The sequence below is a fragment of the Astatotilapia calliptera genome, chromosome 7 (genome assembly GCF_900246225.1).
Source record: "Astatotilapia calliptera chromosome 7, fAstCal1.2, whole genome shotgun sequence".
Lineage (NCBI taxonomy): Eukaryota > Metazoa > Chordata > Actinopteri > Cichliformes > Cichlidae > Astatotilapia > Astatotilapia calliptera.
The window spans coordinates 61,114,571-61,135,553 of record NC_039308.1 but is presented as its reverse complement, the minus strand read 5'-3'; the positions used below and the strand labels follow the sequence as shown (position 1 = coordinate 61,135,553).

Below are 20,983 nucleotides of genomic sequence, written 5' to 3'. Positions count from 1 at the left end.
TATATTTTATTTATATTTGTCTCTGTATTTATATATGTGTGTGTGTGTGTGTGTGTGTGTGTGTGTGTGTGTGTGTATACATATATATATATGTATGTATATATATATATATATATATATATATATATATATATATATATATATAACAATTCTGTAACTGTAACTTCGGTCGTTGCTGTGCTTTTTGGAAGTCGAATTTCCCAGAGGAACCCACCCGAGGGATTAATAAAGTTCTATCTTATCTCTCTTATATATGATCAGTCCTACATGCTATTTTACTATTTCACTCTCTCGAGACCCCCTGATCATTCAAAGACCAGTATGTAGAGTTTTAGACACCAGAACTTCCAAAAGTCTGACTTCTGTCAGCACGTACAGTTTCATACTTTCAAGACTGCACAAAACCACAATTTTCCTTGATTCAAGTAACCCACACATGTGCGTCTAGAATTAATGTTAATGGGTCACTCAAGAACAATCAATCAAATTTCAGGCACCAGACTGACATTTTTGATGTTGTCAAAAGCCAAAAAGAGTCAAATCTGACCAGAACAGTTTGTAAGGGTTAAAATGGCCACGAGAAGTTCAGGTGCCGTTGGTAAATCACAGAGAGAGAGAGAGAGAGAGAGAAAAGAAAGAAAAGAAAAAAGCCCGCAAGGATTAAGAACCATGTAAAGATTGTTCAGTTTCAAAGACTGGATGGTATTTTATTGAGACAGCATAGGGAACTCCCTGAATCGTGAAAAATAGTCAAACCTTTGAGGAGAAGTGGGTGCCGCAGAGTCCAGCCGAAGCTGCCTGAATGGGAGGTCCTCCTTTAGTTTGGGGACCAGATGTGTGAGAGAGGAGGGGTACAGAGGCAACCAGACAACAGCTACAAAATACTTCCTAGTTTCTCTAAACAAACTGCATAAGTTGGCAGCTCAGACCTTCGGCTGAACGCACGCATCTGATATCAGCTTCAGAGGTAAGTTAGATAATTCCACGGCCGTTTGTATTGATTACTGAAATGCGCATTACGTCGTTGCCCTGAAGGTGAACCGAGGACGTGATGACGTGAGGGGGTAACTGCTTTTGACAGACCCAGGGTGTATGATGTCTGAGCTGCTTTTCTGCTGTTCTCTTTATGGTAGTTGCTTCTACTTGACCGCCTACATTCATTCAAAAGCAGTAATTCCAAAAACGAGCGCAAATGTTGTGGCGCGTCATAGCACTTTGTCACAGTGTGCAGTCATCAGATACAGACTGTTAACGTCTAGGAGTGCGCAGCAGGTGTGCCATGTCACCTAAAAATAGACAAACAAAGCTGTAATGAGCTTTAACAGCAGTGATTTAAACGCGTTAAAGTGGAGGCAGTTTCGTTGTACTGTCAGTAATCAACTACATATACACAACTGACAAGTTGTTGTTGTTTTTGTAAGTTTTTTTTTTTTTTTTTTTAAATACTCGCTTAAAAGAGATCACATTTAATGTGATATTAGCATTGTTTTATGTGTGTTTTTGTGCTGTTAGTATGGGTGAGCTGGTTGCAAGAAATCATCAGAGTTGACTCAGAAGCTTTGCCTGTTTTATGAGCTACAGTGCCATAACCATCAAACCTTTCTTGCAGAGGTGTGGACTCGAGTCACATGACTTGGACTCGAGTCAGACTCGAGTCATTAATTTTATGACTTTAGACTTGACTTGAAAAAATGTTCTAAGACTTGTGACTTGACTTGGACTTTTACACCAATGACTTGGGACTTGAATTGGACTTGAACCGGTTTACTTGAAAAGACTTGATATTTTACCCCAAATATAAAATTTAACATGCATATTATATAGAGATTGAAAATGTGACGTCATTCACGGGTAGAACCGCAAAGGATTCTGGGAACTCGTGGCAAGCGGTACTAGCGCACACAGGCTTTCAATTAAAATCAGTTATACAGCGATAAAAAGAAACACAAAAATGTCAAGAAGCCGTTGTATTATTAACTGCAATAGCCGGTCGCATGACAGCCACGGGAAGCCGACGGGTAGAGATCGGTTGTTATCGGATTACGTCGTTGAAGAGAAATTGTTCGAGCCATGTTTCCAAAGTAACAAAGATGCGACAGATGGCCTGGATTGCAGCCATTCAAAGATCAAATATAACGTCCCAGAACACTCCAGCTCACAGGTTAGTCTGCTCCAAGCATTTACACGAAGGTCAGTGTTTTTTAGTAGTTAATACGTCATTTTCATAACATAATTGGTGATATAGGTTACAAGCAAGTCTGGCGCTGAACAGAAATTGTCGCGCTATGCTCCTTTGTTTATTGTGCATAAATAGTGAATTGTCCTGACACAATATTGCGTTTCGCTTCTGTTATTATGGTACATTGACAAAAACATATGCTTTTATTCACAGGATAAAACAGGTTTTTTGTATCACTAATTGCCCAGTACGATTACAGCATACAGTATTATTGTCACTGCTACATTTCTGTGATGCTACCAGAAATTATTTCCACTACTAATTAATTACCGTTGAGCTCAAAGGTCCTATTAATAAACGGTTAATGAATGTGTATTTATGACGACGATTTGTGAGACTGGTAAACTTATGATACGTACGATGGTCTTTCGTTCTACACGGTGCATTTCAAGGTCCTGCACCCATCCGTCGGTAAACTGTACCTGGGCTTGTTGCAGTGACCTGAAGTTACTAAACTTCATGAGTGTATGCACTCACTCCAAGAACCGTATGATTATAAATATGCATATAAAATATGCTACGATGAGATAGCTGACTTCATCTAACTAGCAAATGTTGTCCAGGCTACGTTGGTGATGCAGTTTTTTTTAATGTGTATGATATTTTTGTCATGCGATTTTAAAGCCGGTCCTACAACCGCATCCAAGAATAACATGCAGCTTATCTCAGAACTGTCGGTGAAAATTATTCTTGGAGCTAGGTTTAATTGAGCTGCATTTTAAAGAGGTGCAATTTCACAATTTGTGTATATTTTCTAAGTTCACTATTTTGTCATGTGTTGAGAAAAACACAGATTTTAAAATTACATGGTCTAATATTTACATTTAGCATAACTGCAACATGCTTTTTTTTTTTTTTTTTTTTAAAGACTCGAAAGGACTTGAAATTCAAAGTTTCAGACTTGTGACTTGAGACTCGACTCTGACTTGCCTGACATTACTTGAGACTTGACTTGAGGATAAAGACTTGAGACTTACTTGAGACTTGCAAAACAATGACTTGGTCCCACCTCTGCTTTCTTGCATATATTAAACGTCTCAGCCGGATTAATTTATTCTGTAAGGTCTGCGGTTCGTTTGAGCAAGTTACTTTAACATTTTTATTAGCACTGAATGGCATCATAGTAAAATTTCATTATGTTAGTTATGGAGGGCCTACTGTTTAACTTAAGCTGCAGGGAACTTAATAAGATCAACATTGCCTCATTCCACGTAACAAGATTTATGGAAAGACTTTCATTCAGCAAACTATTTTTATGGATTAATATGAATAGCCTAGGCTGTTCTATTATATTTGCATCCAGTACAGTGAAAAATCTGGAACGTTGAATCTAATGCTGTGACTCTGGCACTCTTGTGGATCAGGATAAGAAAATTTACACTTTGTGAGTTTTAACATGCCAGAATAATCATCTGTTTCCACAGACATTAGGGACTGAGAGAGGTTGTCTAGTTTGGAAAAAGCCCAACTCTAATCCCATGGGAGAACGACTGCTTGTTTGTTAACACCAGAAAGCCCTCTCATGTGATGAAAGGGAAAACTGAATGTACCCTTTTCATTGAACACAAATGTAAGTACTCTGAGATGACCCGTTTGATTTCCCTTCTCTTATCTTTGTTATGGTTACAAATATGATTATGCCAAAGATGGCATGCAGTACATGGATTTGTCTGGAGCCACAATTGGCTGATGTCTCAGAGCATGATTTTCTTGGGTTCGACTGATTCAAAAGGTCAGGCCAGGAAAACAGGGACTCAGAGGTTTCGGGGACAGTTGAACACCCATCTCTGATCCTTCATCCCACCATCTCTGGTTAAAATCACCCATCAACCCACCACGAGTCCTATAATGTCACTCTGTATGTGTGAGTGTATGTGGCTGGCTCGCATGAATTTACAGTGTGTTAGTGTGTATCCAGGGGCAAGAGTGTTTATGAGGCTTAATAAATTGAGCTACTTGCCTCCTATCCGAGCATTAATGTCGACCAGAAACGTTCCTTTTGGTATTCTGCGGATGTGCTACAAGCTTCGAGCCCAAGGCCGAGTCATTTGTTAGCTTACTTGATCCCAGTTTGCACAAAACAGCTTGCCACCAGAGTCACTAAAAGTTGAGATAAAGGAAAGCCTTGTTCAGTATTTGAACATATTCCAGGCTAGAATGAGCATAGAGATTTCACATTCAAAGATAATGCAGAAATGGAGCGATCAACAGAATCTGCATGTGTTACTTAAGTGTAGAGGGGAGACGAGACAGAGAGGATCTTGGGATAAAAGATTAAGACAGATATGAGTTTTGGGAAAGAGACAGGGAAAAGGAAGAGAACAGCTAAACTGCAGCATGTTTTCTATATAAGAAAAATAGTACAATAAGACATCTTACCATAACAAAGCCTACATGTTTACAAGTAATGGCAGATGTTTTCAAAACAGCTGGCAGATGTTTAGTATAGAAATCATCTTGTAATAACTAATGAGCATTACAATTTACGAAGTTCTTACAAGAAGTTATGGTCAGCTACTTAATAGGGGGAGAAAGGGGGAGTAAGAGTTTTAACTTAGACGTAATTATATTTTTCAGATTGGGCTCACCGTAAAAATGTGTCTGTGTTTTAGGGTGGAAATAGAGTGTCTGTGTGGGTTCTCGAGACCATCCAGGTCACGTTAGTCTAGAGCTTGAAGAGAGGACAACTGGATTTATTTAGGAGATTATTTGAGAGTGTTCTAAGGAGTGAGATATTTATTAACGGAGAGAGGCTTGGCCCTCATTTTACAAGTGACCGTGTTTGTTTAAAAGGCTGTTGCATCATGGGCTGTTACTGCATCATGTGTCCATTATGTAAGTGACCCAACAGGCACAATACCAGGGCCCTTGAATTACTTCACTTAGGTGGAATGCATGTTATTATTAACAAGACACTAAGTTTAATGAAAAATAAATTTTTTTTTGACAATATCTAGTTAATATACCATTACAGCTGTGGACAATATTCAAAAATATTCAATATTCAAAATATTCTGTCTTGGCAAGAAAACCTTTGAAGTTTGGTTAATTTCCATGAGAATTATATTAGCTATCCTACTATTATAAAGTAGCCAAATGTTGTGTATTCACTGACAGAGAGTTCTGCGGTATCTTAACTATTCCTAGGACTGCACTCTTTGACATAGACCTCAGATGTTATTTCTGGAATCTGCTGGAGCCATTCTCTCAACTCTTATTATCACTGGGAACAGTCTAGACTTCACTTTTCACATATTTTCCAGTTGTTCTTTCATCCTCTTGTACTTGTCAGTTGTCTTATGCTGCTTCTTTTTGATGGTACTATGAGGTACAATTGTCATATATTCTGCTTCTTGTCAACCACCACTATATTTAGATGGCTAGCCAACAGCTGTTTTTGTCGACAGGCTCTTAGCTCTGCTGCTCTTGGTCACTTCTGCATGGGTTTGTTTCCCAGTGGGACTTTGAAGATCCTTATCCATTCATGGCAAGGATGTTTCTGTACTCTATCTGTTATGGCCCGTCTAAGGGTGGCCAGACCACAACATGATCCATCCTCGTCAGACCTCAAGCTGCCACATCACACAATTGGTACGACTCTACAATGATTTATTTACAATATGTTATTTCATTAGCTGGTTATAACTTCAGGGTGCCAAAACAACAAACAAAGTGAGTCTATATTAAGGATTTACCAAACTTACCTAATCAAAATACACAAACAAAAGAAAGCTATAATGAAAATAAAAGGCAGTCCACCCCTACGAACTCTTTGTTGGGATGAGCTGAGGATGAATGAATGGCAGTCCATGGCAGCTTCAACATATGTCATCTCCAGCTAGATAACCAATCCATCTTCTGGATCCACCAATCACGGAGAGGCACCTGCACACTGAGATTTACATGCTGAACAACAACCCTATGACATCAGTCGTAGCACCTCCTTTCACAAGAATTAACATTCCTCTAAATGTTTAATTCAAAAAGCAAGTTCCAAAGATCTAGACAAGGCATCAGCCAACACATTATTCTTACTATTTTTGTAGTTGAGATGAGATGAGATAGCCTTTATTTGTCAGTTGCAGGTCTTTTGCCCAGTTGATCAGCAAGTCTTCCCCTATCCACAGCCCAAATGACTAGTTGCCTGACTTAAAACCTAAACCTAACTTTACTCCAAGTTTGTCTACCATAATTTAATGATTATTGGGACTAGCTAGACTCTCATGAGAAAAACACAATTGCACATTCTCACAGGTTATGTGTCCCCCCCCCCCCCCCCCCCCCCTGACCTTTCTAACTTCCAGTAAGGGTTCATCTAAGATAATCAGTCATCAATATGTAGGTCCTCTAAGCTAATCTTCATATGCTAAACCAGTATTAAAATCACACAGCAATAAAGACTAGCACCTAAGTCTTTGGTTTGAGTTGCGCATTTGGAAAAGGAACACTAATGGATTCTGATCGGTAAACGCTCGTACAGGCAGCACACTCAATCCAACGTAAACTTCAAAGTTCTGTGAAGCAAATAACAAGGCAAGAGCCTTGTGATCTATACCTTGTTTATTTTCTTGCAAGAGAACAGCTCCTGCACCAAATGAACTGGCATCAACTTCCAGTTCAAAGAGGCGCTAAACGTTTCTCACGGAGAGGCACCCGCACACTGAAATTTGCATACTGAACAATAACCCTACAACATCAGTCATAACACAGGCATAGTCATGCATCGCAGAATGTTTTCTCACATTACTTTGGTCCATATCCCTTGATAAGTTTGTAAACTTGTAGCTTTTCACAAAGTATGATTTGTTTACCACCAAAGATCTAAAACGCATCCCTAGAAATCATGTGAGAATGTTCAGTTTGCCTATTGGCCAAAGTTGTCTTGGGTGAAGGCAAAGTTTTATGCTCTGGATTAGTGGACAACACTGGAGAATTTACTTCCAATTAGGGCTGCCACAAACGATTATTTTGATAGTCAACTAGTCACCGATTATTTTTGCGATTAGTCGACTAATCAGATCATCATCCATTGGACATACAGCTTATTGCACCAGCAGCATCTGCTCTTATATAACTATCATTAGCTTACAGCTTTAAGTGTTTAAGGTATGTGCTAACTAAAAATAAAGACAAGATGATAGTTTATTAAATTTTAATGAAATCTGCAGATTGTTGTGGTTTAATAAACTCCTTGCTATCTAAAATATAACAGGACACCGGAGTAAATTCTTGAGCATCTCACACTTCTGATAATCAGCTGTCTGCTTGACGTTTATTCAGCTGTGTAAAAACTTTAATCTCAGCCAAACCGATTTACTCAGGAACAAATAAAATACTAAAAAAAGCCAAACAATAACATTTTGAAGTTATCTAAGTGACTTATATATATATTTAACCTGAGTAGCGAAAGACGGCGGTCGGTTTGAAAACGATTTGCCGGGAGTCCGGTGTTCTCACGGCTCTAGTTAGCCTAGCCTAGCCTCCGGCTAGCTATCGAGCTAGTGGGTAACAGACGTCTCTGAAAACGTCGGAGCACTTTTGAAAATATGTGGTGTCTTGATAAACTGAGCAGATATTTGAGGTTTACACAGCTACATTCTCGCCTAAAAATATGTTAAACATTTATTTTGTGACCCAGAAAGAATAATAAGAGTAAAACCAACTAGCTGCCACCATTGTTGGAAACTGAGCTGGGCCGCGCTATGAATTCTGGGACACAGTTTCTTCTTCTTCGGGGTTTAACGGCAGTTGGCATCCTTGTACATGCAGTGCTGCCATCTTCTGTTTCAGTCTGTTATTACACTCTTAAATCCTGCTACTTATTCCTGCGTCTTTCAGGATCTTACAAAGCTTCAAACGACACGTCGACTATTAAATCAGTCGTCGACGATTTTGATAGTCGACGTAATCGTGACTAGTCGACTAACCGTGGCAGCCCTACTTCCAATATTCGTATTTATCTAGGCAATTTTGTTCTTTTTATGTCTAATTGCTACAGTTTGTGTACTCTATGTGTCTGTCTTACTCTCCTGCACGCCAAAGCATACCTGGCTTGCAAACTTGCAAACCTCTTTTGATTGGAACTGGATTGAGACTGCCTTCTCCAAAGGGTTCCAAAGGGTGTTTTTACAGTGTTTTACATCTCTATAAATGAACTGCATCAAGTGGGAAATTGAAGCAGAGTTTAATTTAAACGTACTAAACAACTCAGGTGTGAAAACACCCTCAGTGTTCATGGCTTTGGTTGGTCTACAGTTGGGAACCTTTTCACACCAAGTGACTGTTCCTCAGAAAGACCGACTAAATTTGATGTTTTTTCAGCTTTTATTTATTTTTTCTCAAAATTTATTTGTATAACATTGTTTATTGGGAACATTTTTTTAACTCTAAGTCATTCCCAAAATCTGGTTTTCTTCACTTATTGGTCATGATTAGTACACACTGTTCATCTCTAATCATCCTCTGATCTGCTTCCTGTCACATCACGTTGCTCTATTAATTTTCCCTAACAACCTCCAGAAGGTGTGTGGCAAAATTGAAAAGAAAACTAGAAACAGATCCTCATTAAATCACTCACAGTCAAGTATATCACATGCTTGGTTTTATTTAGGAACAGAGGAAAGCGGATGTGATGTGAACTTCTTTGCTCAGACTGTTTATTGGCTCAAGTGTTGGTGTTCAGGTCCAATCGGGGGTTTTGTGCATTCTTGATGATTATGGTGGAAGTGGAGGGGCAGGGCGGAGGGGGGTAACTTTCCAACTCTGACAGTTATGTATGCAATCAGTGCTGAACAAGAACCTTTTCATTTTAGGGATGCGCCCTGCCTGAATAGCTCAGCACAGCCGAAGAGAATTAGGTGAATGCTGTTGCACCCAGCTGTGCCTTGGATCAGCAATAGTTTAGTGCAATTACAAAGTAAGAGACAAGATCAGGAAACACCCAAAGGCTGTGCTGTCACTGCTGAGCAACGTGATGAAGTGAGTATGGATGGTAGTGGACCCCAGAAGACCGAGGGATGAATCAAATGTTAACAAGGAGGAATAAAAGAAAAAATGAAAACCAAAAACTTCTGATCTTGCTTTAAAGAACACTTCACATGACATCAGTCATTTCTTGCAAGGAAAAAAGGTGGCACGAGGTCATTGCACAATGACATGCATAATAATGTTTGATCGTCACTGATAATGTTATGATTATCAAAGATCAATGTAGTAACAGTGACATTTTGCAGTGTATGATACAATTAGCACTGAAGTTGTTGGTTTGTGTGTTGGATGGTCATTTGTTATGAAAGTGATTCTCCAGCATCTGGTTCAGCTCTTCATGATCATGTGATCTGTGGGTAAAATAGTTTGGTGCAAGCACACGCACCGACACATCTGTTTTATTCATGTTGTGGGACATTACATTGACTTATATTCATTTCCTGGCATCTTCCCCTATCCACAGCCCAAATGACTAGTTGCCTGACTTAAAACCTAAACCTAACTTTACTCCAAGTTTGTCTACCATAATTTAATGATTATTGGGACTAGCTAGACTCTCATGAGAAAAACACAATTGCACATTCTCACAGGTTATGTGTTTTTTTTCCCCCCTGACCTTTCTAACTTCCAGTAAGGGTTCATCTAAGATAATCAGTCATCGATATGTAGGTCCTCTAAGCTAATCTTCATATGCTAAACCAGTATTAAATTAACCAAATTGAATGCACCACATAGAGCCTAGTGTATTTGTCGATCCTTATCCTGCCTTCTTCATCTCTACTTCCCAATAATGCTTTGTACAAATGCACAAAAACCTCAGTGGTTAATAGCTTGCTGTTAAAGTTATGATAGATACACCCTGCAGTGAAATCAGGAGGGGATTAATTACACTTTCAGGATGTAATTGCTGGAGTCATTCATTACAATTAGGTCACAAAGCGGTTATTGATGTTGTGTTGAGATCAATTTGCCGTCAGAGATAGCAGATGTGAATTAGAGGAATGAACGAGAAGTGAGCGTTAGTGAACTGGCTCTCTCTTTGCCTTTGAAACATTCCTAGCGACAATGCAGCGAGTGCTACCTGAAGAAATATTGACAGAAACATGACAGTGGATTCCTGAGAATGTGTGCTAGCTGTACTGTCTGTGTATGAGTGCCTGACAGGGGTGCCAGTTTATATTACTCTCCTGTGTCTTTTTACATTATCTTTATATTTTAATATAAAATAATGGCATTATTTGTGAGCTATGTCTTTTGGCTTTCTGTTAGTCAAGTGTGGGATATTGATCTGGGCGGTTAAATAGCACAGGTACACTTCAGGGACAACAATGAGACAATTGTCAGTGCAGGCTTTCAGCTTTAACGAAACTGTTGTAATAAATATTTTGGAATTACAGTCATTTTTCTGCACAACCTCCCGATGTTAGAGGCTCAAAAGTAATAATATAATATAATATAACTTTAAATAAATAAACCTGAAGCCTAAAAAACCACCTGCATTTGAGGATTATGCTTTTCTTGCGCTTTACTGCATTCAACTTCAGTTGCTGCTCATTTGTGGATCTCTTTGTCTTCAGTTCTGTCTTCAGTACCTGAAAAGCTCTGTTCTTCTGAGATGAGGTGACTGACTTGGGTATTGAAGAACATCTAGTTTCTTTGACTTGAGAAGCTAGTAAGCTTTAGGTCATTATTCATTTGTATTCTTTTAACAGCATTTGTTTAAATCTGACTAAAGAGTATAGCCTGATCTTGATGCTTCTATTAGCAGTCACATCATCAAAGGACATTACTGCCCAATCCCCACTGGTATCCCTGCGCCCACCATGTTTGACAGAAAATGTGATACGCGTTGGATCATGAGCTCTTTCTTTCCTTCTCTGTACATTCTACATACAAGTTAATTTTCAGTCCAAATACATTTGATTTGTTTTGCACATTTTTGTAAATCCTCTGTGTTTGTATTCATGAATGCTTCTCTTAGTTGTACAATTTGACAGTGATATGCCTACCTTCTTAAATGTCTTCTTGGCTTAGTTAGATTGTGATGTTAATTTTCTTAACCAAGGAAAGAATTCAGTGGCTTCTGTGGAGTCCCAGGCATTTTGGTGTTGCTGAGCTGGCCAGTGCAGTCCTTCATTTTCAATATCTCTATGGACCACATATTGAGATTTCCAGAGAACAGCTACCGGATTCAAGTTAAGTGCCTGAATCAAATCCAAATCTTTTCCCTGATGAATTTCTCCTGAAATGCCTTGAAACTGACAGTTCATTGTCCAGTTAATTTTGAGCCTCTTGAAAATTTGATACTATGTAAAATAATTTCTGTAATGAAAACATTTGCTACACCCCTTGAATCAAAGGTGAAAATCTGCACTTCCACCACTTCTTTATTATTGATTATTGAAACACCCAAAACACATCTGTTCTTTTGTACAGAGGAAAATTTGAAAACTTTGTGTCATTGCTCAGCAAATTATGGACCTAACTGTAATTATGTAATATAAACGAAGTAAATTGAACGGAGACTCAGTGACTGTTTTTCTAAACTCTTTCACTGTGTCCTGCACCCAAATTCAATATGCTGTTTTGCATACTTGCTTCTAAAACTGTGGGCTTAAGAATTTCTGATGATTGTTTCTATTTTATTGTTTATTATTTGAAGTTGGCAGGTTTGGTTTGGTTGGTTTGGAAGCACATGCATTATGTATTTTATTAGACATTTTGCAGTTTTGCGGAAAATGCAGTAACCGACAGTAATATCAAACAGATTATAGTGCAAACAATGGTGTCATTCTAAAACGAAATCAAAAAATGGGTCTGCTGGATTCTTCATATAGACTCAGAGCAGTCCATGTTTATTAGATTCTAAAAAGCAGCATTTTATCTTTGTTCGTCTTATTCATTGATCTATGTTTTGTTTATAAATTTAGCCACATTACATCATTGTAGAACTGAATTACTGTGTAAACAGTAGTTCTGGATTATATTTAATATTACCGTACAACAGAGGTATTCACATTTATATCTTATGATAAGACATCTGATCTAGGTCATTATTGACTAGGACCTCCACTCCGGGGCTTAAAATCAGAAGTCACTGCTTGTGCTGAGTGATTGCATTTTGATTAGACAGATCTCGGTCATTATTGTTTCAGTTCTGACAGAACTGTTGCTGCGCGTGTGTGTGTGTGTGTGTGTGTGTGTGTGTGTGTGTGTGTGCGTGCGTGTGTATTAGTTCAATATATCAATTCTGCTCTTTCTGCTATGCATGCTTTCACATTTTAGGCCCACACAGGGCTATAGCATCTGCTGTTGTGTTAGGGGCTCATATGTCTCGAGGAGCTTAAATGGCCTTAGAGTTCCCTGGAATCAGATGAAGATGATGAGGAAGATGATGAGGGGGTTGAGACTGTGAAGGGGGAATAGAGGAACATGCTGGGCAGATTTAGGAGATTTTCGAAGACACATCCATGGGCTTGTTCAGTACTGCTGACAGAAATTTGGACCATGTATGTATAGATCTACTGTAAAAACTGAAACGGAACAAAGAAAAAAAAAACATACATGGAAAAAACCAACCAGCTGCAGAGGATTTTTTAAAATAAGGGATGTTTTGTGTCAACTTAGGTTAGCAACATTAAGTTTGTCCAATTTGGTACTCAGATCTGCTCATGTTCTCATACGGGTGAGTTTGGATCTGGTGATCCCAGGGTGCATAACTGACCATCATTACCACATGTAAGGACAGTGGATCCATATTTTAACACACAAATGCAAAATATAACTTTATAAAATTAGTGCAGTGACCATCGTTTCTGACATAAATTAGGTGAATTTTACACTTGCCATGTGTATAAGTGAGCAAATACATTTAGTTCCCTCACTAAAATGTGATTTGTTCCTAATTACTCCAAGCACCATGGTGCAGGGCCATGTCAGCTTACATTCTTTACACCAAATTGTTTCTTTAATTTCTTGGATCATTTCATCAACATCTTGGCAAGACTGGTGCACTTGGCAGTTCTCAGAGTTGGAATGAGTACTTCCAATCCTTGAGAACTAACACCTACGCATACACAGTGGCCTTAGTTACCTTGGATAATTTACGAACGGTTATCTGAAGTGTTTTCAACTTAAGAATTTTGGTTGATTGCACTACATTTTCATAAATGTTGTTCGGAAATATTTCAAATGTAAAATGACTGTTAGAATAACATGTTTGATGTTAGGCTTTCTATGGCGCTTCCAGCCAAAGTACATACATCTCTATGCACGCATTTTCTGTGTTCTCTGAAGGCATTGCAGGTCTCTACTTTCTTCTGCATTTGTGTTTAGCTTCTGGGAAGAATGGATCATTCATTGGTTAGGATCTATTTAATGGCAAGAAGCTCAGGGTCAATTCAGAATAGCGATTCATTGATAATTCTTTAAGACAGGACGTGCTTCATATCCATAATAAACACGAGAGGTTTGGCTGTTCCCAACCAAACTCCCAGGTGGAGTGTACATCTGCCTAAATGATTTATGTCAGGAAAAGCACAGAAGAAGTGGCAAAAACAGCTGTGGGTGTTCTCGAACACACAAGAAAACACAATTTTCCACTGAAAAAGGGGTTGCAGTGTGATACAGTTTATTTAGCTCATCTTTCTGGCTAGCTCTCGTGATGATGGTGGGAAGCCAGAGGCATCAGCGGTGAAGGAAATCCGTAACTTTAGAGAGAAAAAGGAAGATGAGACCTCAGCCTGCCTAAGCCAACTGGGCATTTGACTTTATCTTTTCGTAGTCATTTCTTCTCTGAGTGATAGTAAACAACAAAAAAAGTTAGTATTTTGGCAGGTTAAACAGTTAATCCTGGGAAACTCCTACGTTTTTGACTGGGATCTTGAAGGAGCTGCTGAGAGAATGACTCCATTCCCAGATAACAATGCTTAGCAACCATCTAGCCAGCTAAAATGAGCATGTGAACGCTATCACCAAAGTATGAAGCCAATATCTGATTTCTAGAGCGTGAAACAAACACGCTAGAGCGCTGTCTTTCTGCCTCTATGATTCATTGTAACCTGAGAGACATGTTTGCAATGATTTGATAAGAACAGATTACATCCTCATGTGCAGCCAGTGTTTGTGCCAGTCATTTCTGTCTGTTACTGATACATCTCAGTGTTTGGCCTAGAAAAGGTACACTGTGTACTTCGTGGTCCTTGAAGAAAAAAGTGGGCTTATAGTTAACAGCTTTCCAGTATTACACACTAAGCACAGTCAGCCCACCTTGATTCAATTCTTGTGCATAAAACAGGATAATCCTTCCCCCCCTCCCTCAGTGTAATATCAAAACTATACTGTGGCAGTACAGTTGTCTTGTCATTTCTGTCTGTCACACACTATTCCCAGTAAATTCTATTAGCAGCCATTGTTCTTTGGTATTGTTTGTAAGGTCAGTAAACTGCTAAAACAACAAACACTCTGTTTAGCATGCCTTTGTTGTTTCCTCTTCATCACCTGTTAGTGATCTGCTTTATGTATCTCACGTGTCTCTGAGGCTAATCAGCCCTGGCTATTAGCCCAGAGAACCATATGGTGCTCTAACCCATGTTTGCTAGCCTGCATACAAACCTCTTGTACATTAGACCTAGATGCACACTGTGGCTTTTTTCTGTGTGTACATATTGCACAGTTTGTATAAGTGTCTCAACTACTGTACTCTAATTGCTCTCAATGACTTCCACATGCGGCTGTGCTCTACAAGTCTAACTTTCGCCACAGGGTTGAGAATAGAATAGCCTTTAGAATAGAATAGCCTTTATTGTCATTGTACAGAGTACAACGAAATTGGAGTGCCACTCCCTTGGTGCAAGTTTCAATAATAAATATAAATGTAAAATATAAAAAGTACAAAAAAAACAATCGTAAGTACTCAAACAATAGTATGTACAATATATACAGGATAGCAGCATTAATATAATGACAGTATGAATAGCAGCATAATATAATGACAGTGACAGTATGGAATAGGTTCAATTGTTTTTGTGCTTATTTACTACGGTGATAGCTCTGGGAAAGAAGCTATCCCTGAATCTGTTTGTCCTGGTTTTATGTGACCTGTACCGTCGGCCTGACGGTAATAGTTCAAACAGTTGGTTGCTGGGGTGAGAGTGGTCCTTGATGATATTGCCAGCTCTGCTGAGGTACCGAGAGTTTGCAGTGACCTCCAGGCTGGGCAGAGAGCAGCCAGTGATCTTCTGGGCTGTGTTGATGACCCTCTGCAGTACTTTCCTGTCTGCAGCTGAGCACCCTGCATACCATGTTGTTATGCCGTACGTTAGGATGCTCTCTATGGTGGCTCTGTAAAATGTCACCAGCAGCCTCTCCTCCAGGTTGTTCCTCCTGAGCACTCTCAGAAAGTGGAGACGCTGATGGGCCTTTTTAACCACCGCTGTAGTATTTGCAGTCCAGGAGAGGTCATCAGATATCTGCACGCCCAGAAACCTCATGGAGTGTACCCTCTCCACACAGCTCCCGTGAATGTAAAGTGGGGCCGGGTCTGCTCTGCCCTTCCTGAAGTCCAAGATAAGTTCTTTAGTTTTCGTGGTGTTCAGTTGGAGGTTGTTAACTGAACACCACTCAGTCAGTCTGTTGACCTCATCTCTGTAGTCCGACTCATCCCCCCTTGAGATGAGTCCAACCACTGTGGTGTCATCCGCGAACTTTATGATGGTGTTTGAGAGATGGGTAACGGATATACCCGTGACTTCTGTCATGAAAAAGAGAATCACGACTGGGTAGTGTTGTTTTTACTTAGTGTCTAGTCCACAGAGAGGATCAATCTCCATAACTAGCACGTGATATTGCTTAGGAGGAAATTATATAGACTTCTAACTTTATCCTTGACTTTTCAACCATAAAATTTGTCGTATTTATTTCTGAAAAAAAGTGCAGGTCATGCTCGTGTTGCACTTTAACAAAACAGTGCTTAATATAATTTAAGTCCCTCTCGAAAGTGGGGTACAGTAATCATAGTTCCAGTCTGGCAACAAGCTTTGAAAATCAAATTTTGAAAGTAAAAGTTTTTGGGGTGTTTTTTTTCTCGTTCTTGTTTTGCATCTTTTTTCAAACACCACCAGATATAAATTACAGATTGTCACTATCCAGCTGGGCTGAGTTCAGCTGGAAATAGGACCGCGTGCCAAGCTGTTCTCTAAAATGACTCATTGTCAGCATTTCCACTTTGTGCCGGAGGCTACCAGGAAAACATACTTTCAATGTTCCTCAACCCTAAGCTGATTTTAAAGGACCTAGCATGTTCTCACAAGCAACTGTCTGTGCTGTTCTGGCAGGCCTCTATATCTCAGACTCGTGTTTTATTTAGTTAAGTTTTGCCGAATATTTATTTATTTTATTTAAAGCAAGCTGTAAAATGCTGGCATCCATTGTCATACATATTTTTATTGCTCTGCTGGGTATGTTATTGTCCTGAAGTAAATTTGTGAATAAATGAAAACAGTAATTGGAGACGTTTATAAAAACACATGTTCCTGTGGGCACAGACTCTGGATAAACAGTAAAGCCGCTGTGTTTTCACTGAGTATCATTGTTACCATTGCTTTATGCGCCATTCCAAAATCATTCCTATCTTTTTTGCTTTTATGTTGCTGTTGAACCTGGAGAAATCATATTCCATTAGCTGTTGCTGTGCATGCAGCACACATGAACCTCTTTTGTGTCTTACCAAAAAATATGTGATCCCAGTGTTTGACATTCCGTTTTTACCGCTGCAGTGTTTGGGTTGGGTTGTTCTGTTGTCATTCTTCTGATTGATTAGTATTGTTTGCACTGTTTAGTTTGCCAGGGCTGTTTTTTTTTCCTTTTCAACAGCTGAAGCAATCCTACTGTTTCATTGTTGGCTTTCTGAAAGAGTTGGAAAACAATGCTGTGACTCTGAAGAGTCACTTTTATTTGGCTCCAGTAAGCATGAGGCTGGCAGGTCAAAAATATGGCCCGCGGACAAAAGCTGGCCTGCCAAGTGTCCAATTAGGGCTGCTGGATAGCTTTGAAATCTTTTCTTGTATTTTGAATTGAAAGGCATTGTGTTGCAAATTAAGAATGGATCACAACATGAGAATGGTTGTTCAGATTGGTAACTTCAACTTTGCCAGAGGTTTGTCATCATTGTCGGTTTTATAGCAGTGTTACTGACTAAGACATTAACCATGGCCCGTCTTAGCAAACTCAAGGAAGGTGGCTATGCCAACAGGCTATGCCAACACATTTCTTTGATTTATGACTGCTGTATTTCTTTGTAATGTCAGTCGACTGATTGAATGTGGAAAAAGTGAGACACATTGTTGAAAACGCAGTAATTCCTCTTCAGCATATGTTCTGTAAATGTTTGGCTCATCAAAAGTGAATGTCTTAAACATTTACTTTTACTTCTGTATGTTGAAAGACAGAGTGGGAAATTTGCAGGTGTTTTTTATGTGTTTGCTTGTTTGTTTGTTTCTTAATTGCTTTTTTTAATGGCTTTTCTTATGCAGCCCACATGTGCTCGGAGAGTTTACATGTACTAAAAGGAGTCTGACTTCTGTGCACTAAGCATTTATTTTTCCTGATTTTGTTGGCAACATCCTGTTGTGCGTATTTGTCTTTCATCAAGATCGATGTGTGCCTTAGCTCTTCTGCATGTTCTTTGTGATATATCAGACTTTTTTGGTTCTGATCTGAATCTTATTTTACATAACTCTGTGTATGTAACACACTGTTCCTCTGGTCTCTCACAGGAGGGTGGGACCAAGCAACAGAGAGCTCAAAGAGGTACATCTCCAACAGGAACTCAAACAGTTAAGTGAGAAATTACTTTTGCTGCTGCACGGTGGAACGGTGGTTAGCGCTGTTACTACACAGCAAAAATGAGTTTAATTCCCCATCAGGCCGGGGCCTTTCTGTGTGGAGTTTGCATGTTCTCCCTGTGTTTGCGTGGATTCTACCCGGGTACTCCGGCTTCCTCCCACAGTCCAAAGACATGCAGTTAGTGAGGACAGGTTAATTGATCAGTCTAAATTGGCCATAGGTGTGAATGTGAGCATGAATGTTGTTTGTCTCTGTGTGTTAGCCCTGCGGCAGACTGGCGACCTGTCCAGGGTGTACCCCGCCTCTCGCCCTATGGCAGCTGGGATAGGCTCCAGCAACCCTGAAAAGGATAAGCGGAAGTGAATGGATGGATGAATTAATAGCCAATTATTGTTTTGTAATGCATGTATACCAACTGTATGTGATTGTATGTATCTTTAGTGCCAAATGCCATGTATGTGACCTTCTAATGTTACACAGTATAACATACAGATTCAATTAATGTAAGTATTGTATAATGTATTCAATTTGTCTGTCTTTCATGACCATCCGTGGTAAAAAACAAACAAACAAACAAACACATTAACATCCTTCTGTAAAGGTAAACATTTAATTGCAAAACTTTTAGGCCTTTTACCAGAAATACAAGGTCACAATTTTCAGTGTAGTAGATTTATTTTATAAATGCAGGAAAAAAGCATTCACATAGCATAATATTAAAGGGTGACAAATTTTGCAAATGTTTTTTCTACTTTGTGGAAGATTGTGGTGGTCTTTGACTTGTATTAACAGTAACCCCACTGGATTCCTTCATTGTCAGGCTAAAAATGCCTGATCAAAACTGCTGGATGTACTGTAAGAACTGTCAGTGCTAGCAACACAGTGTTGACAACTGCATGGAATAGGCTTATTTTTAAAGCTTCGTTTTGCATAACACGACCCAGAACGTTCCAGCTGCTTCAAAATGCAACATAAATCTACAATGGGAAGGTGTTAAGACTATTATCAGCACTTTCCCTGAAGTGTCAGTGAGTTCAAACATTGTATATCTTAAGGTTCAGTAGTTAAAAGTCCAGATTTAAGCTACAGTTGTGCTATATATAAGTTCTTTGAGTTGAGGGGTATTAGAAGAGTAAGTACATGCTGAAAAATACTGTGTTCTGCATTTTTTGGTTGCGCTCTTGTCTTGAATGCAAGTCTACTTTTCCAGTGTCACTGGAAAATTATTCGGTTTTGTCAGCAGGAAGCTTCACACAGTGTCGGTGCAACTGTTCTCCAGCTCTCCAGAGCACTCTGTGGAGCAGAGAGTGGTAAAATGTGGAACCACTGGAGCAGAGCATTCCTGGTCATGCAATGGCCTGTGAATCCAGCTCCAGCCACTAGGAGGCAGTGATATAATAGTGATGATTGCTGAAGTTGTTTATATATATATATTGTCTTAGTAAATTTCTAGGTTCTTAGCTCTCAAATATCATGACATACTGATGGTATATTGCTTATTTTAGTAAGTATCTGAAATGTGGGCATGGGTGACTGATCTTTTGTTGAACTTACCGTTGAATATGATTACCCCAATCAGTCTAATCACCCCAAGCAATCTGCTTCTATACTGTAAATTTCTAGCAAGGAGCAGTTGGGTAATCCAGAGGATGTACCACTGAATGCATAACCGATCTAATTAAAATGGAAGAAATCCAACAAAGAGGAACATTTGGTGTGAGATGTGCTTTGTCATTAACCACCTCTGGGCCTCAACACAGTTTATAGAACACATTATTAACAACAGCCCCCAGCTCAGTATAAAGCATCTTGAGAAAATATTTTCCTCACAAGTTATCAAGATTTAGAAAAAAAGATGTGTGTGCAAAAGCATGAACTGTTCTTCCCTGAAGCGAATTAAGGAATTGCTTAATGTCTGTAATTCAGTGCAGAAATCTTTTTAACAGTGATGCAAAAACACAGAAAATACCTTCCATTATGTATTGTACTTTCCCTACCAGTCAACAGGGCAGCTTTTTAAGACAAGAAAACCCCCACAGATGCTTATTTGAATAACTCAACCATACCTTCTTAAAAATTAAAGGGAATGGTGATAAATAGGAGCAGTCTGAAGGTGTTTTAATAAATACACAATTTTTTTAAATGTAATTTATTTTGCTGTGTTCATCACGTGTGTGTGTTCCAAGCTTTTTGCAGTACCGTTGTAGCCCCGAGCCAACAGAATTGCATCTAATTTAGGGCATTACTCTATAAAACATAGTGAATCATAAAAAGCTGCAGGTTGGGTGCAGGATGTAGTTCAGCAGCATTCAGAAAACCCCACAATATGGCACTAAAACACTACTCATGTGAAACAATAAGAAAGTAACGTTTCACTTTTTTGACTTGTGTCTTTGCTTTTTGCTAATGCACACCCTGACCCATTTACTCTACCTCACCTGTTCACAACCGCTCACAAAGCCTCTGATGTTACAACTTTTGTCCAGTAAATTTTTACTTTGATTCTGTGTGATGAGGTTTGGTTAAAGCTGTGCACATTGCTAAGCATGTTTGTGACAGCATTATCAGCCAGGAGATGGACCTTTTAAAGGCTGAAGGGACTTTGGAGGTGAGTTTCACCTCTTTTTCAGTGGATCAAAATCATGATTTAAACACCATATTACAAATGGAACACTTGACATCCACTTACTGATTGTCTCTATTTTTCTGAGTGTACGTGTAATTTTTGTGTGTTAGGTGAGCATGACAGAGCTGTTGCAAAGGTTTGTTAAAGCCAGCATGAGCATATCTTTTTGAGTCTGTCTGAAGGTGGCTATCTGACCTGCGCCCTGCCAGGGCTCAGGCTTCTTTCCTGTAAGAGGATACAGTAATGTTTCACTCTGCTGGGTGCTGATGAAATGTATTTAAACAGAT

General features: G+C 39.2%; 1 protein-coding gene across 5 annotated transcripts in view; it reads left to right on the top strand.

Annotated features, from left to right (window-relative positions):
* Positions 1 to 249: 249 nt before the first annotated feature.
* The window catches only part of LOC113026982 (zinc finger protein 469-like), a 227,278-nt gene continuing 206,544 nt past the window's right edge, over positions 250 to 20,983 (top strand). For 2 of the 5 annotated variants that reach the window (XM_026176338.1, XM_026176339.1), the window contains exons 1-2: positions 250 to 1,129; positions 18,001 to 18,060. The gene's annotated coding sequence lies outside the window, so the exon portion shown is untranslated. Of the gene's footprint in view, positions 1,130 to 2,125; positions 2,162 to 18,000; positions 18,061 to 20,983 lie in introns of those variants that run through there. The other 3 variants (XM_026176340.1, XM_026176341.1, XM_026176342.1) reach the window with 3 other exon arrangements.